Source organism: Tursiops truncatus, chromosome 4 (genome assembly GCF_011762595.2).
Source record: "Tursiops truncatus isolate mTurTru1 chromosome 4, mTurTru1.mat.Y, whole genome shotgun sequence".
Lineage (NCBI taxonomy): Eukaryota > Metazoa > Chordata > Mammalia > Artiodactyla > Delphinidae > Tursiops > Tursiops truncatus.
The window spans coordinates 123,783,479-123,802,250 of NC_047037.1; the positions used below are offsets into that span (position 1 = coordinate 123,783,479).

General features: G+C 36.7%; 1 long non-coding RNA gene across 3 annotated transcripts; it reads left to right on the forward strand.

Annotated features, from left to right (window-relative positions):
• The first annotated feature begins 1,916 nt into the window (after positions 1–1,916).
• Positions 1,917–10,016, forward strand: LOC141278497 (uncharacterized). 3 transcript variants are annotated; one of them, XR_012331259.1, is made up of 4 exons: positions 1,927–2,036; positions 7,833–7,921; positions 8,968–9,115; positions 9,883–10,016. It is a non-coding gene; the product is annotated as an uncharacterized lncRNA (long non-coding RNA). The 3 variants fall into 3 exon arrangements; XR_012331260.1 differs by having other exon boundaries at positions 7,833–7,911; XR_012331258.1 differs by lacking the exon at positions 7,833–7,921 and having other exon boundaries at positions 1,917–2,036.
• Positions 10,017–18,772: the final 8,756 nt, after the last annotated feature.

Genomic DNA, 18,772 nt, shown 5'->3' on the forward strand with positions numbered 1-18,772 from the left:
CCTCATTTTTAGATTTAAGTGTCAAGTTGGTTAGTTTTCTCTGAAAGAGGCTTAAAAGCCTTCCAGCTCATATAGCTATCTCAGAGTGACAAAAGCTATATTGTATCTCATAAGGCAACTTTGTCAACTGAGACTAAATTAAACATGCAACATCCCTGGGAATGCTATTCCCCTAAGCAGGCTCTAAATTTTCAATTGGCATTTTTGCACCAGGTAGCATTTCCAAAAGTGGTGTGAAGCTCAGGGGAACACCAGCTAGAATTGGCTCATAATACTGGTGATCAGAGCAGAGTTGGGAAGAGAATTCAGGGGGCTCCTGGGGAGAAGGAAGCTACCATTTATTCAGCCCCTACTACGGTACCAGTAACTTCACAAATTATTATCTCTTTCAAGCCTTAGAACCAGGCTTTTTGATGAGATATTTCTAATATTTAAGAGTCAGTCATCCAAAAACTTATTTTTGTAAGCATTTGCAAAATATGACTCACTATGAATTGACAGCTTTGATGCAACAATGAAAAAGATAACTTACCCTCAAGATGTTTACAGAAAAAAGGAAGAGAGACATCTCAGACTAGTACCACTTGTAAACTATCAACCTATCCATAAATTAAGTACAGATGTTGAGATTAAGCACAAAGAAACTTTTATATTGCAATGATATTGAAAAGCCTAATCACTTTTGAGGTCATTCTGCTACTTCTGATTGTTCATTCTTATTCTATTTCATGAAAGGTTTGTTCCATGTTAGACTGGAATTTAAACAAAATAACAATTACTTCTCCACATTATTTTGAGAAACATTAACCTAATACAGCTATGAGTAGAAGAAACAACTAGCCAGCAGGAGAGACCAGCTTAAATTATTCTTAAAGCATAAGAACCCATGTCCCCTTCAAAGAAGCAGGTAATAAAAGGAAGGCAAGAGTAGTTCAGACTGAGAAATCACCATGTCAAAATGAGATCAAAACCCAAAGTTTAATCTCTTTTCCAAATCTGAGAGTTTGTAAACATTTGAGTCAAGATTCAAACCCAACTTTAACCATAAAGTTTCTGCTTGTTCCACTTATATCAAAGTACCATACTGAAATTTGTGATTGATGGATAAACACCATTTTCCCATCTTTCAGTGAGCCTAGAGTCAGTCCTGACCACTTTGATTCTCCAGGACATATTTTACTAGTCTTGCTGTTTCTGTTGGAAGCAGGATACAGATTGAAACAAAAAGAGATGAGCAAAAACAAGCCCCCACCTCCAGAGGGAGAAAAAAAAAGAGATTTACAACTGCTGAACTTCCCCTGAGAGCTGCCGGACAGTAAAGGCAGTTTCTGACCCAAGAAGGATGTCCTAGACGGTTGCACCTACCTTCAATTTTCCTGTTGTTCACGATACGTTTTACCATTCGAAGTATATAAAAAAGCAGAGAAAAGTTTCAGTTAATATTGTATACTTTATACATGCAGTACTAAATCTTTGGTTTTCCAAAATGTTAATTTTTAAGGTTGTTTTATATCTCATGAAATAATAAATGTTTTAAGAGAAAGTTTCATTATCTTTTGCTTAGCTTGTGCAAATTATGTTCTGGATTTATCCTGTATATTTCAGAGACACATCCAAGCATTTCTTTCTATGGAGAGGCAGTATGTCATTGTCGGGCTGCACCCCACACTTCTGCAGTCCTTGCAACTGCTCAGCTGTGAGATGGAAGAAAGAACCCAGCATCAGTGACAGAATCATCAGCGATTTATTGGATGGAGAATTTACAAGTCAGAGGCAGAGGTCCTGGAGCAACACCTGACCATGTACGGCTGATAGCAGGCAGGACACAGGGGAGGAGGAGGTCATCAGTTACAGGGGGCATGATGTCACAAAGGCTCCTTGGTTGCCAGGGGCACTGTTGAAACACCCCTTCTCCCATAACTCTTTGGGTTAACAATTGTTGCTGTTTCCTATATTGACCCAACATACTGGAGCCCTTCTGGTCTCAAGACTAGAACACTCATTAGCTGGGGGTCCAGAGATCATGCTTACATAAGGTAAGGTGAGGCAGAGCTGGGTAGGGCAGGGGATGTACAGAGAGCAAGAGAGCAGTCATCTTATGGGGCCTGACCATACAATCATTCAAGTATTAAATTCAGAAACTTCTAGTAAAAAATATTCAACTCAATCACTGATTTCACCTGATCACTCTTTCTATTAGCAGAGTCATGATAACCCCATCTGGTGGTGTCTAATTGGTTCTTACTCCTGCAAGGCATTAAGTCATCATTAACCAAGTAAAGAGATATTTTACATGTGTAATTTCAGTCCCTGAATCAAGAAAAAGAGATGATTTTATTCATTCTGATGTAAGAGACTTCTTGTGGAGAAGTGGAGTGAGGTCAACCAGGGAAAAATCTAGGTCTGGCATCAGGAACATAGCAAAGAACTGGGTATTGAGAGAAAGAAGCAGAAACCACAGCTCTAATTAAGTCATGGTAAGAAGTGTGCCAGGGCTCCCAGTGTCCATGGAAGTTAAGACTCAGGATCAGAGTAGGGTCTTGGGTGAACTGGGAGTTATCACAGAATGTGATCAGGATAGATGGGTTTTGATGTGATGCCACTTCATGTGATGTGGTTGGTGGAAGGGCCTGACTAACGCTGGAAGCTCAGAAGTTGTTAGCTGAATTCTGCAGACTCTGAGAGGGCCAGCTATTCTGCCACCAACCACTGTGTATGGGCTTTGTGTAGAGAATCATCTAGGATAGTGGTTCTCAAACTTTAGCAGGAGTCAGAAATTATAGGTCTGCATTTTTTTCTTTTGGTATGCCACAAGGCCTGTGGGATCTTAATTCCCCAACCAGGGATTGAACCCTGGCCCTTGGCAGTGAGAACGTGGAGTCCTAAACACTGGACTGCCAGGGAATTCCCTAGGTCTGCTTCTTAAAAATGTAGCTTCCCGGGCTCAACCCTAAAGATTCTGATACAGTCTGAAGTGACCTAGGAATGTGTATTTTAGAAAGCTTCCAAGATAATTCTAATGGAGATTTCTGATTAGAAAGTATGGTTTAGGGAGTTCCCTGGTGGTCTAGTGGTTAGGATTTCAGGCTTTCACTACTGTGGCCGGGGTTTAATCCTTGGTCAGGGAACTGAGATCCCGCAGGCCTCATGGTGTGGCCAAAAAAAAAAAAAGAAAAAGTGTGGCTTAGGAGGTAAAACATGAGTTAAAAGAATCTACGAAGTCTATCTCCAGCCTGGAGATATGTAATCTAATATACTTCTTGAGGGCAAAAATGGAAAGACAGAACTTACTATTACCACCCCTCCCATTCAGGTTAGAGATACATATAATCACCACATTATGATACCTCCAGTTTTCAGAAGCTTTTAAGAAATTACTAAAAATTATTTAAAATTGTTCAATTCAAGGCACTGTAACAAAAAAGTGTATGACAGAGAGTCAGAGAAAGGAAATTTGATTTTTAAGTGAAAAAAGTGCAAATCCCATTTATGATTCTTAGTGAATGTATCACAATTTGCATGCTATTTACACATCAGATTCTTTAGAGGTAAAATAGAAATATTGTACCCGTTGAAAATAATTAATGTGAGAATTAAATTGGTAGCATATGCATAAGCTTCTAGTTCTATACATGACACATAGAAGAACCCCAACATTTTTAATGGATTAATGAATGAATGAAAAAAAAATACTTGGGCAGGAGAGATGCCTTTTATGGAAGTAAATGAAAGGTTGATGAATTTGGTGTGTTAGCTTCTAAATTAGTGGCAAACCTAATGGACAATTCTTCCCAATTATTTTTGATCACCAATTTTTTTGCTTTTTTCCATTTGTATTTTTACCCCATAGAATTGCCAGTGTGATTGTTCTGTATTTCATCCTGCTTTGCCTTGATATCCTACATACCCTTGGTGTAAATCTTTAAATATACAATTTAAACATTAGCAAAGGCTACAACCTTTGGATCCAATTCTATTTAACTACAGAGAAAAAATAATTCCTTTACATGTCTTGGATTTTGAATATCTTTCCATGTTCTTCAGTACTTTTGTGAATTTCTAAAGTATGGACTGCAAGTAGTCCCTGTGAAGTTCCCAGTTACTGGGGCTGTCTTCCATGTTAACCTGCTATTTGGCTTCACTTACAGGCATCACTGTCTCATCTTGTTTTCACCAGGATCGAGGCAGAACTGTCATTTTCCTCATCACATTCCATTAATTTTCCAGCACACACTACAGCTTCCATGGCATTCATTTTCTGCAGAGTTGCTACTGAGATGTAAGACCATGAACAGTTGAAGGGCATTGCTCTCCAAATAGGACAAAGATGAATAAGGCAGGCAAAGAAACAAGCATAGGAAATGTGACTTTTCAATCTGTAACATGCACTACAAGCTATGGAGACCCCGAGTTTCCTCCAGAAGTAGACGAAACACTATGACTTAGTGGTGGATGACAATTTTCTATTTATAAGTAATCTTACATACACGATTCAATATTCATAGCAACACTCTGACATAGGTAGTCATTTAATGTTCGCTTGAGAAATATGGAAAGCCCAGGCTCAGAAATGCTATATAAATTGTCCAAAGTCACATAGCTAGTGAACTGCTAGTGTGAAATCTCAAGATTACAACATGCCTCTTAACAGCAGGTTCCCCCCAAAAATAAATAAGTAAAGAGAAGGAAATGTCAGTTGGGTCTGCAGTCACAAACTACCTAATCAAAGCTTGGTTGAAGGAAAATAATAAATTGAAAATTTAATATTAACAAAATGGCACTTCCCTTTTGGCTATTGATTTTTAAAAAATATAGTTGATTTACAGTATTACTTTTTGGTGTACAGCATAGTGATTCAACGTTTTTTAGATTATACTATTAAATTTATTAGAAAATATTGGCTAGATAAGCTAATATATCATAGCAGCTTATTTATTTTATATACAGTAGATTGTATCTCTTAATCCCCTACTTCTGTGTTGCCCCTCCCTCCTTCCCTCTCCCCACTGGTAACCAATAGTTTGTTTTCTATGTCTGTAAGTCTGTTTCTGCTTTGTTATATTCATTCATTTAATTTTTTTTAGATTTCACATATAAGTGATAACATACAGTATTTGTCTTTCTCTGTCTTATTTCACTAAGCATAATACCATTCATGTCCATCCATGTTGTTGCAAATGGCAACATTTTATAAGGCCTTTTATTAGGTTGAGTAATATTCCATTATATGTATAAAATAAAATAAAATATTTCTTGAGGGCAAAAATGGGAAGACAGAATTTACTATTACCACCCCCCCCATTCAGATTATAAAATAGAGATACATGTAATCACCACATTAAGATACCTCCAATTTACAGAGGCTTTTAAGAAATTGTTAAAAATTCTTTATATATATATATATATATATGTCACATCTACTTTATCTATTCATCTGTTGATGGACATAGTTTGCTTCTATATCTTGGCTATTGTAAATAATGCTGCTATGAACACTTGTTGCATGTATCTTTTGGAATTAGTGTTTTTGTATTCTTTGGTTGGCTATCAATTCTTGAATTCACAGTTACTTCAGATAACAGTTATAGGCACTCTCTGGCCTTGAAATCAATACCATTAAAATATTATGATATCAAACCTCTAACCTTTAATAAAATCTGTATACTTAGCTCTCAATCATGTCACTGAACTAAGTTAATGGTGATATTAAAAAAAAATAATGGGTACTAAGTATGTGTTTGGATTTGGTAGGTGTCAGTTTCTAGTGTTCTACTCTGCTCTTTGGGAGGAGTTTTCCTTCACTATGTTTTCTGAGGCCATTCCTGAGTGGGGCTGTAGTGTAGCAGCACTAGATTTATGACTAGCTGTGAACAAAGCCCTATTTGTTTTCTTCGTCCATCAGTGAGTCATAGAAACCTTTCAGGAAGCCATAGATATGAACCTATGGAGAGGCATCAGTGCAAATACGTAGATGCCATTGTAGTCTAGGTCACTGTGTATGTAACTTACTTGTACCTTTTGGATTTTCTCAGGCCCAGTTATGAATCCATGGTACAATGGATTGCTATTGTACCCCACTTATCAAAAAAGTATGACTCAGTGGGAATCTCAGGTCTCACACTTATTCGGTGCCCCATGTCCAAGCATTCAGTCTCAACTAAGGCCCAGTCACACACCAGGAGTCCTTCTTCAGATGGCGAATAGTTTATACTATAAAATACATCACCTTGTTCCAGAAAGCTAAAAATCTCTGCTTTGGCTCTCCTATTAGAACTTGTCAGAGACTCCACACAGAATCCCAACACACTGGATCTTACATGTTGTATGGCCTAATCAACACAGAAATTTGTGCCACAGTCTAGAATCAAAACTGGTTGTTATCTAAATCATGATTAACGAATAAGAACAATATTACCAAATGCAGGTTAATGTGTACTGTCTTGAAATTCCAAATGCTATGCCTCTTTATTAATGGGAGAGGATAAAAAAGGAAGAATATATTCTATCTCTTAAGGAATGGCATGTCCTGAAATAATATAATCCTCTAAATGTCACTCTGAAATCACAGAATTTTGTCTCCTATGCTTTGGCATGTATGTGGTGTCTTATTAGGTATTTAGACCACATATCTACTGCAACACACCTAGTTAGCAAGATGTCATCAATAGAGTTGATCATTATGATGTTTTACAGAATCTCAAAATGTTAGAATTCCCTTTGGACTATATTGTTACAAAGAGCAGGAAGGTTAACATAGCCCTGGAGCAAGACAGAAAAATGGACTATGGTATTCTTACATAAATTCAAACTGCTTTTGGTTTTCCTTGCTAATGTGGATATGCAAGAATTCACTAGACCAATTACAAAGTGCCAGAGGTTATATTGATCTGTTCTGGTAAAAATCCCACATTCAGCACAATATCTGTGCTTTGAGCTACTTCTTGTTTAAAAAAAGGGTAAATGTTCACATACAAACACCAATCCTGCTTATAACATGGACAGAAAAACCCATGTTATCTACTGTTCACTAGGACATTCTCACAAGACCAAGAGCTTTCTAAAGTATTTACCTTTGGAACACTAAAAATCTAATGTATAAAACAGGTAAGGTGGAGATACTCGGCTTAAATTGGAGCTAGGGCTAGGTCTACCCTGGCAGTTATGTGGTAGAAACCTACCACTCTGAAAAATACAATTAGAAAACACTTTGAAGGAGCAAAGACCCCTAGCATATCCAACTACCCAGAAGAGGAATCTCTTCCATAACATGTCTTGCAAGTAGTTATCTAGCCTCTGTATAAACAATTCTAGGAAGCTAATGTTTCTACAGAGTTGAATTCCACTCCTGGAAAACCTGTAGTGTTTCCTTCATTCTAATGAGCCAGTATTTAGACCAGCACAATGTTCAACCTTACACCAGTGTTCTAGAGATATTGCTGTGGTATGTTTCACACAGTTGGCCTTTGCTGTCTTTTGAAGTGATAGGAATAGAGGTATTTGGTTGCAATTTACAGTTTTGGAAAGGGTCATGGGTCGAATTTCCCCCCACACAAAAAAATTACATTGAAGTTTTAACTGCCAGTACCTGTGAATATGACCTTATTTGGAAATAAGGAGTTTGCAGATTCGATCTAGTTAAAACAAAGTTACAGTAAGTCCTCTACATATCTTCAAGTTGCGAACTTTCAAAGATGAGAACGTGAGTTTGCATGTCCAATCACGTAACTTAGTTCACGTATCTGGCATACATTGTCACGTGCAACCTACCCTTCATCTCCTATTGCTGAGGATCCTTCAGCTCTACCATCTCCCACCTCCTCTCCCTCCTCCAGTCAGTAATTCTTCCTGCCTCTTCACTCGATGCCAGCCCCTGTATGCCAGCTGTTGTACTGTACTACTGAACTTTCCAAGGTACTGTACGGTAAGATTAAAAATGTTTTCTTTATTTTTGTGTGTGTGTGTGATTTTTATGTACTATTTGTGTGAAGAGTATCGTAAACCTCTTACAGTACAGTACTATATAGCTGATTGTGTTAGTTAGGTACCTAGGCTAACTTTGTTGGACTTACAAACAAATTGGACTTACAAATGAGCTCTCGGAAGGGAACTCATTTGTATGTAGGGGACTTATTGTATACTGAAGTCAGGTAGACCCCTAATCCAACATACCTGATGTCTTTATAAGAAGACAGCTATGTGAAAACAGAGATAAAGGGAGACTACCATGTGAACATGCAGGCAAAATCAGAGTAATGCACCTAAAACTACAAAACTCCAAGGATTTCTGGCCATCTCCAGAAGCCAGGATGGAGTCATGGAGGAGATTCTCCCTCAGAGCCTTCATAAGTAATCTACACACTCTTGGACTTTAACTTCTAAAACTGTGACATAATAAATATCATTTCAAGTTATTCAGATTGTGGTACTTTGTTATGGCAGCCCTAGGAAACTAATACAAAATATTATAGTCTTTCTACCTTGGTATTTCAAAGAATGAATTGAAGAATTATATCAAAGTGATTGAGACAGACTTGGTCTCTGAAAGATTTGGACTTAAATACTAGTCATATTAGCCATCAGCTCCATGATTCTGTACAAATATCTTAATTCTTTAAATCTCAAATTATGCATATATAAAATTGGAATTATAATAATAGTGTCTACTTTTTAGAACTTTTGTGAGATTAAATGGGTCAGTGCATATAATACAGTTAAAATGTTGTAAGTACTCAGCAAATATTAGTATTTATTAATACTATAAAATAGTATATAAATTCTGTAAAACACTTGTATTCCAAGCAAATATATCTAATCTGACATTAACTTATTTACTTCATAAATATTTATTTAGCAGGAACAAAATAGTAGGAATTATATATAGCAGGAACTATATTAGGAGTTTGAAGCACAATACAGAATGACAAATAATATAATTGCCATTAATGGAGATTATCTTCTATTTGAAAGAACCATTAAACTTCAAACAAGTGAATCAAAGGAAGAAGGTGTGCAAGGAATTAAAAATATGCAGAATATGACCTACTGATTGCAGACACACCAGCCACCCACATGGGGGCATCAGGTAGCTCCCTCAGCGCAGAAGCTCCCATTTTGGGTAAGTGAAACCCACAGGTGTTTTTGACTGATGATGCAGTTTCAACACATCCACACAAAGGAAGTAGAGCACAAGACTTAGAGATCCCAGAAGCAGGAGAGCCCCAGGAGCCAGCGGAAGGGCGGTCCTCCATCGCAGGTCACCAGCCAGCAGGAGATAGAGAGCAGGGTAGCAAGCACCTGTTACTTCTAATGTGGCTGAAGCACAGGTCACTAACCTTTTGCGGGCTTATTCTAAATAATTATTTTAAAAGATGCCCTAAGAAAAATAGAGCAGGAGCTTATGGCTGGTGTCCTAAATTCACATCTTTATCTCAATGTCCAGATTCTGGGAGTGAGCAGGGTTATCACACTGTAAAATGCCTAGGCAACAACACAGAAAAACAAAAGTTGTTTTTCTCATGACAGAAGGTTAATTTCAGATAATAAATGTTATGAAAGAAAATAAAACCTCTGGGGGGGTGAAGGGAACAGAGTTGGAAATAGCGAGAAGGCAGACATTTTAGAGAACATGGATTCTGAAGACTCATCTATCCTGAGAAAACTTTTTTAAACTTATTAATGTTGATTATCTTTAAAGATGATTTTGTGAGGTTTGGAAAATATGAATTGGATAGTTGGATGCCCAAAGGAAATGTTTTCTATTCTAAATGAAGAAATGTAACTGGAAGAAGTAATTTTAAGGTAGAAATTGAAATGAATGTTTAAAAATGAGATATGACAAAAATAAATATATGGAGCTTCTAATCATGCCTCTCCCTCACTTAGGAAAATGGGCTTTGGCTTTTCTTGCTGTGCCCCTTCCACCCCAACTGAAGAAAGCTCTGCTACTTTTAGACTAGTAGGATCTGATACTATGGAATTGGGACAATGAAGGAATAAAAAAAATAAATAAACACACAATGCACAAAAGCCATGGAGATTTTATCTTTGAGAAAAGCCATCAGAGAAGATAAATCATACACCTAAGATTACTGCAAACTGTGAGAGCCAAACAGACTCTACATCATGGATGAGCATGATATATGGATGAGGTGTGGTGAAGGCAGAGACCGAAGTGAATGGGTAAGGAAGCTGGAAATTTCTTCCCAACAGTTAGGAGCATTTAGAGAAGGGCAAAGAAGACAGATTTTAATAATATTTTCCATGAACTAAGTGTTTAAATATGTTGTGGGACTTTTAACACAAGCAAGTAAAGATATGAATTATTGTCTCGGGCATGCTTTTTAAAGGCATCAGAAACTATGAGCACAAACCTTGTGGACCATAGCATCAATAGGGTTACAGAAGCCTTATCAGTGCTTCGTCTACCTGGCCAAATACATCTGTTTAGACCAAGGTCTGAGTTATCTCTGGGCTGCCCAATACCTCTCCTAAGCCAAGGAAATGAAAGCCCCTTAGAATTTAAGAAATTGCATAGTGCATCATGTAAGTATGGGAGAAAACGTTTTCTTTGTGCTGAAGCATAGATGAATCAGTTATCTCGGAGCTACTATTGGGACTCTGTCTCACTTTAGGAGTTTTCTGTTTGCCCAGTTTAACCCTTGTCTGTGTTTCTTGGATGTCTGCAATTCAAATAACCTACTTCATAATCCTCTGGTTGTAGAGGATCTGTTTTATGCTGTACTCCAGACTATTAAAGCCTGGGGTTTGGACTTGATCAATTGATCAACTTGATCAATTCCTTGGCTCACTTCTTACTTTTATGGATCTTCATTTTCTTTTCCCCTTGCATGTATGAAATTCCTGGAATAGCCTAAATTGGCCTGAGACTCCACCGGAAACTTACACCTCTGCTTACCTACATATTTGAAGCCCCATGCGTGGACCACATTCCAGATTAGCTAACAATGGATTCTTAATGTCTTGACTGGATATGTTGAATTCTTTTGTAACTTGGTCTCTACCTGCTGGCCCTCTCAAAGTGTCCCCAGCTTTGTATTCTCTTTCCCATCTCCTCACTGATTCCTTCTGTTAGCCTCAAACCTTGAACTTTAGTCCCCTTTCTTTTACATATTCCATGCAGATGGTGCTGTCAAGTAGTACAGCCTAACCCAATGTGTTTGAATGAGACTGTCTCACCAAACATAACTGAACTGAGTTGGAAATAAGGAATGGAAAACCAAAAGTGATTATTTTCAAACCATTATTGATATTCAAAGGGCTTTGAAGAGGAACAATAGATACTGTTCTTCAGAAGTACTAAATCAACTTTAATAGAAAGCTGATAGATTTTAAGAACGTCTATACCTTTTTGACCCTACATGAATTTCTACACACAGAAGATGATTGAGTATAGGAAAATTGTATTCATCAATTGGGATTAAAGAGCCCTAAAATTCTCAAGTCTGGGTTGCTGAAACCAGCTGAACAATTAACCAACTAAATTATGCTTGAAATCCTTTTATGGTTTAATACTCATGAGATCAAAAATGTTCCTTATAAAATTTATTTATAACTAAGTCATATTTATCAGCATTACTGTCATTTAGCACATGCGGACAGCTCTTCCTTCAGTATATTCACCAATTATTTTCCTTTTTACTCTCTATCCTCTTTTAACTTTCATAAAATATATTTCTCTTCTGAACATTGCTTCTTTTATTTTTTTCTTTACAAATCTCATGTACCAGACTTCCCTGGTGGTGCAGTGGTTGAGAGTCTGCCTGCCGATGCAGGAGACACAAGTTCGTGCCCCGGTCCGGGAGTATCCCACATGCAGCGGAGCGGCTGGGCCCGTGAGCCGTGGCCGCTGAGCCTGTGCGTCCGGAGCCTGTGCTCCGCAACGGGAGAGGCCACAACAGTGAGAGGCCCACGTACCGCAAAACAAACAAACAAACAAACAAACAAATCTCATGTACCAATGATATTCCTATCTTTACTATAAGATTCATTTTTCTTTATTGTTTTCTATTCCCATCCTACAACCACAGTGTTCTCCATGTGTTGCAATGTATTTCTTTCCTGACATTGAATGTAGATGATTCTGAAGTCATTATAGTGTTCACGTATTTAGTTATTAATCACCCTTGTAGCATCTTTGCCACCAGACTTTGTCCAGAGCATACGTCCATTGAGCCTGTTTTCATACAGGCAAACTTATTCCTTCCTGGTGTGCTAATAAGTAATCTGTACATAACCTCACCAAATTTCACACTTGGACCCAAGTTAGAAAGCAGTCTCAGTGTCAGCCTCTTCACTGTCTGCAGGGTAATATGGTAAGAGGCAGCCTGTACTGTGACTTTGTCAGATCTTTAGTAAATTACATGCAGGGATAAAGAGGACATCTTGCTTTCTGATAAAACACCTTCTTTATTCTCTTTTTTTCTATGATATATTGGATAACACCATAGGACATAAATCATCATATGTCTAATACAACAAGTGCATAATTAAACACATAAGACCAAAAAAACAAGCCTTTACAAAGACCATTATGCTTTATAACAGAAGAGAAAGATTTCACAACAATGAACAAAGTTTTCTGTCCTGCAGGGAAACACAGCTTGCAACAGCATTAAAGGAGTATAACATTTAAAAATTGTGAATCATTGTGTTGTATACCTGAAACATATAATTTGTACATCAACTATACCTCAGTTTTAAAAAAGTAAGAAGGAAAAAGTAAAGAAACTAACAAGTAGACAGAAATAATGCATTGAAAGGACAAATGCTGAGAAAATAAAGTCTAGTTTATTTAGCTCAAAAAAAGAGAAATGTGTGATAAGTACTACAGACCCTCATACAAGGTGTGATGCCTCTCTTTCCTCTAGGACTCAAAGCTAAATGGGTAAGGGTGCCTTTACAAAAGTTATTCTTTGAAATTAAATTCCAAGTATATCACTTGGAAGTGAACTCTAAATATGGGGAGAAAAGTTGCTGCCCTCCTAAGAAAATCACTTAAAAAAGGTTGGTTAGCTCTTTAAATCCTATGTTTACCTAGTTGGACTCTGGTAACCTTTTAAAACTTGGACTCTGGGGTATAGGAAAGAAAAAGAAGCTGAGCCCAGTTCCCAAGCTGAAACCCAAGTGGCGCTCCCTAAGGGACTTAAGGATGTGGCTGTATGGGGTCCCGTCTAAGTTTGTTCCAGATATCCAGAATGCCTAAAGAATACCACTGGCTCTGGAAGGGGGAAACTGATAGTGTTGACTGAATACATTTTTATGGAGACATAAAAACAAAACAAAATAAACAAAAAAACCTGTGAATGTTGGGAGGGATTTGTTCTCACTATTGTACATGAGATTCTTTACTTGTGATGTGACTTATAACAAATCCCATGGGAATGGTATAATCATTTCCTTTTGCAGCTGAAACTCAGAACTAGAAAGTGACTCATCAAGTAAGAGATGGAACCTGGATTCAAAGTCTATAAAATCTAATAGCTCTTGTGTTGTTAAACTTCAGCCCACTACTAGTAGGATTGCTGCAAAAACATTACCATTACAATTTTCATCTTTTTGAAGAAAAAGATGCAAGTGTTCCTTAGGGACTTCATATAAATAACTTTTCTTAAAGTTACCATCATAAGGCATGGATTTTATAGACAAAATATTAATATATTATATGTATACATATTTGGATCCTGGTATATAATATATACATATATCATATATTATATTATTTACTATTTATATATACACATATGTTAATATTATGTTTTTAAAACCTATGTGTATGGTTGCAATTCTAAAAAACTAGCTTATTGTACACTAAAAAGTATTGTTCTTACAACAGCTTCCTGACCTCCTGACATATAGTCTTATTACATGAACACATTTTTCCTTAATCTAAACACAAGACATATTTAATGGATTTAATTTTGATTAGTTTACTATTATGATCCTCCAGGCGTGATGTTTTTGCTATTTGTTTTTTTCTTAAGCCCTTTTAGCTATTTATATTATCATCTATCTTTAAGTGTCTTAAGTTATATATATTTCAAACTAACAAAATATTAAATGTAAAATTACATTAGATGAAGAAATGGGGGAGTTGATAAAAAGGAAAGTAATCAAGAAACTTACATATATGTGGCACTCCTGCCACCTTGTGGGTTTTCTGTGTTATCCATAGACCTAATTTAATATTTGAGGGGAGAGTTTTTTTTTGTTTTTTTTTTTAATTGAAATTATTTTTTTATTTTTTTATTTTTTTGTGGTACGTGGGCCTCTCACTGTTGTGGCCTCTCCCGCTGCAGAGCACAGGCTCCGGACGCGCAGGCTCAGCGGCTACGGCTCACGGGCCCAGCCGCTCCGCGGCATGTGGGATCCTCCCAGACCGGGGCACGAACCCGTGTCCCCTGCATTGGCAGGCGGACTCTCAACCACTGCGCCACCAGGGAAGCCCGAGGGGAGAGTTTTTGAAGGAGCATTTTGAACATTTTTGTTCTCAGTGTCAATTCCTTAAAATATCATACTCACTAATAAATAAATTAAATAAATAAATAAATGTGATTATTCTCAAATAGGTCAGAAAAAATATCTGTATGTATACCAATAATTTATAGCTATACTTATAAATATAATTAATTTTATGGTAATACCTTTACTTTCCAAAAAATGAGAGAGAAATGGTTAATGATAAACAAATGGGTCCAATGATTACAACAGATAAAGCTGGGAAACATTCTATTTCTTATTCTTTCAATTTTTCTTTAAGTTCAAATTATTTGCAAGTAAATAATTTCTTTCTCTCTTTCTGTATCTTTTGAGACACTGTTCCAGGAGTTACCCCATCTGCATCAATAGTCTTTCTCTCTCTACTGAGGTTTGAAAAGCCTCTCAATACCCCACTGCTCCCTCTAGCTATTTCATATTTTCTTCTTGATCTTTACTGGAAAAATTCCTCTGGAGGAGAGTCTATACTTGTTTCCATTAATTCCCTTCATGCTATCTTAAAACATTAGCTCAAACATGAAATAAATAATAATTAAAACTAAATTCCTGATCTTATTTTCCAAACCTACTCTTCCAATAGTCTTCCTATCTAAATCATGGGAACTCCATTATCCTATTTGGCCAGAATTCTCTGCACAATATCGCCTCTCTCTTCTTCTCACAAAGCTCATCAATCTATCAGTAAACCTTACTGGTTTTAAGATCAAAATATATCCAGAATCTTGACTTTTCAGCTGCTTTACTACAATCTTTCTGATGCAACCGACTATCAGTTGGGTTACTTAGACAGCCTTCTAACTGGTCTCCTAATCTCTTGACTTTTTCTTCTTTGGAATTCATTCTCAGCACAGTATCCAGACCAATTATTTTAAATAGAAAAACAGATCGAATCACTCTATCCAATATGTTTAATGGCTTCATTTTGAAAATCCCAAAGTCCTTACACAAAAGCCTACAGTGCTCTTTATGATCTGATCATCTCCCTAGCACTCTTTTCCCATTCACACACTCCTCCATTATTTATTTGATAACTTAAACCCCTGACCTCTAGACTCCTCTGTTCCAGCCTCAATAACTGCCTCACTGTTCTTCAAAGATATCAGCATGCTCCGGCCTCAGTGTCTTTGGACTTCCTGAAATTATCTTTCCCTAAAGATTTGCATGGGTGTACCTTTTTTAAATCTTTACTCAAATATCACATTTGTGGTGATCAAGTTTAAATTCAACACCACTGCTTTACACACTCTGGCACTCCCTATCTTCTTTACCCTAATTTATTTTTTCCTCATAATACTCCAATACTTTCTTTTGTATTTTTTATAACTATTTGCCCATTTAGAATGTAAGTTCTCTGTGAGCGAGGACTTTGTCTTTTAGTCTAGAACAGTGGCTGGCTCATTGAATGTGATCAATAAATATGAAATATGCCTGCAAAGAGTAACTGAATCCTTTTGCAAAACAATTCTCCAAGTTGCCTTTTTTGATGATTGAAACTAAAATAAATAACTGTATGTTTACTATATAGTTGATTAAAAGCAGATCCATATACTACAAAAACAGGTTAGAGTAGTATAAATTATATTTTTCTCAAAAAACTTAAAGAATACAACTGGTATCACTACAACTGAAAATGTAAGCAATACTTAAAATTGTTTCACTAAACACTGTGACTCTATGTATTATTTTTTCATATATATATAGCCCATTGTTCTTTTGTTGTTTGTTTGTTTTTTGGCCGTGCCTCTCGGCTTGTGGATCTTAATTCCCTGACCAGGGATCAAACCCAGGCCAGTGAGAGTGTAGAGTCCTAACCACTGGACCACCAGGGAATTCCCAACATCCTTTGTTCTCAATACCCTGCTTTATACAATGTTCATTCACTCATTCATGTATTCATTCATTAAAGAAATATTTATTTAGAGTTGACCAAGATGGCCTTAATGTTCCCCTCAACTTGAGTAACTTTAGACAGACTTATTCCAGACTGTGGGTCCCTGACTTTCCTTTTCTTAGAGTATTTACTTCAGAAAGCTTGTCAATTCTCTCTCTGCCTCTTTGATGTATAAATCCTTCTAAAAGTCTCTGGGCTAGATTTACAACCCAGGACTGCCTTTCTCAAGAAACTGGGAGACATCTCTTTGAAACATAATCATCAAGGAACATAGGGCCCCCATCTCCCAGTCTGTAGGAGGGTAGAAGCTTAACTTAGAAGGGCATCTTACTCCAAGTTGTAAAAACTGCATCTTGAAGATAGGAGAAAGTTTACTTTGCCTTTGGGTAAGCCACTTAGCAAACAAAGATGCCCTAATATCCCCCCTTCTCCCCTCCCCCAGCTCTTAAAAATATTCCCACCCTTTGCTTCAACACAGCTGAGTGTGAGGTCACCACTTGGTCTGTCCTCTCTCAGTTTCCAGCAATTGTATTGGAATTAAATCAATTTCTACTTTCTCGTCTTGTCTGGTGTGACTTTGTTCCTTTTTTTCTTTTTAGCCTTTCATTATGCATATTTACTTAGATTTCCAGAACTTCTGTTCATCCTATTTAAGGAGAAAGTATATGATTATTTTATTTAAAATCATGGGATAAAGGAGGATTTTCTACATATGTAATACAACTCAAAAGCCAAAATTGAAATTAAAAAAAATCATTGATGTATATTTGATTTATATCATGTTATTTTCAAGTGTACAGCACAGTGATTCAGTTATACATATATATGTGAATATTTTCTTTAAAAAAGTATACTTCGTGCCCAGTAGGTGATTTATATAAATAATCTTTACATGTGTGGCAGAAAAATATGTTGGAATATAAAATGATTTAAAACAATCTTGACTTTTTTCCAGGAAAAAGAAATGTCTTAAAGAGTTAGTTCCTGATGTTGACTTTTTTCAAGGAAAATATACCACAAAGCTTATTTAGGGGATCATGAAATCAAAACTATGTAACCTCTCTATAATATAATCCATCACACAAATCTTGATTTACTAGAGTTTTATAGTTAAATGCACAAAGTTTCATGCTGTGACCTTTATTAATTTGACTATCATATGTTAAAAAGTAAAATAATACACATATTTAGCCATAGAATTATTGCTGTTATTCAAAGTGATGTTTGGGCTAGATTCAGAATGATTTGATTAACTGATTAAAAATGTTAAAGTTAATTTAATAATTGATAAAAATATGCCATTTTCCATTTCACCACATATCTAATTTGGCCTGTTATAAAATTTATATATAAAAATTTGTACCAATACCACAAACTATTGTTTAACTTCATTTTTAAATTTGGCACTTAATGAATTTGGCCATATAGAGAAAACACTAGGCACAAAGCTGAATGCAAACATTATTTATTATTGTGTACCCCCCACCCCCAAAAAAAGGTTTTTTAGAGTCCTAACCCCCAATATCTCAGAATGTGATCTTATTTGGAGACAGGGTCTTTACAGAGGTAACCATGTTTAAATGAAAGCATTAAGGTGGCTTCTAATTCAATAAGACTGATAGCCTTATAAAAACAGGGAATTTGGACACAGCGGCAGACACACAAAGAGGGAAAACAATGTGAAGAGACAAAAGGAGACAATAGTCATCTACAAACCAAGGACAGATCCTTCCTCACAGCCCTCAGAAGGTACCAGCCCTGCCAACACTGTGACTTTGGACTTGGAGCCTCCAGACTGTGAGAGAATAAATTTCTGTTGTTTAAGTTACCCAGTTTGCAGTACTTTATTACAGTAGCCCTAACAAACTAACACATTGTTCTTGACAGATAATACAATTTTAAGTATTAAATATGATTATATCATTTAAAATTCAGTTGGTAATCAAACTGGCTAATCATGTGTGTAAAGAGTATTTTGGTGAAATTATTCTCCATTTCACTATTTCCTGTTGCTGAACGTTTAAACTGTTCCATAATATTGCTGCCTCAGCATCCATTTGTGTGGCCACAAGGCACACAGTAGCTTTGAACTGACCCTAGCCCTTCCCTGAGCAGACGGCTTAGATAACAGCCTACAGAGTCACAAGTAAATGTAAGTTCCTGATATGTCTCCCTAAAACCCTGTGATAAGGATTCTCCCCCAGATTCCAGGGTCTTCCTCTTGTGTGCCCCTTAGATAAGACTCCTAGGAAGCTCACCAAAACCACTGTTTTGGTTTGAATTGACCAATCTAACTTTAGCCCAGGAACCTCAAAATACTTGACTTGTGGACCCTAATAAAGGCAGGTTTCCCAGCCCCTTCCATAC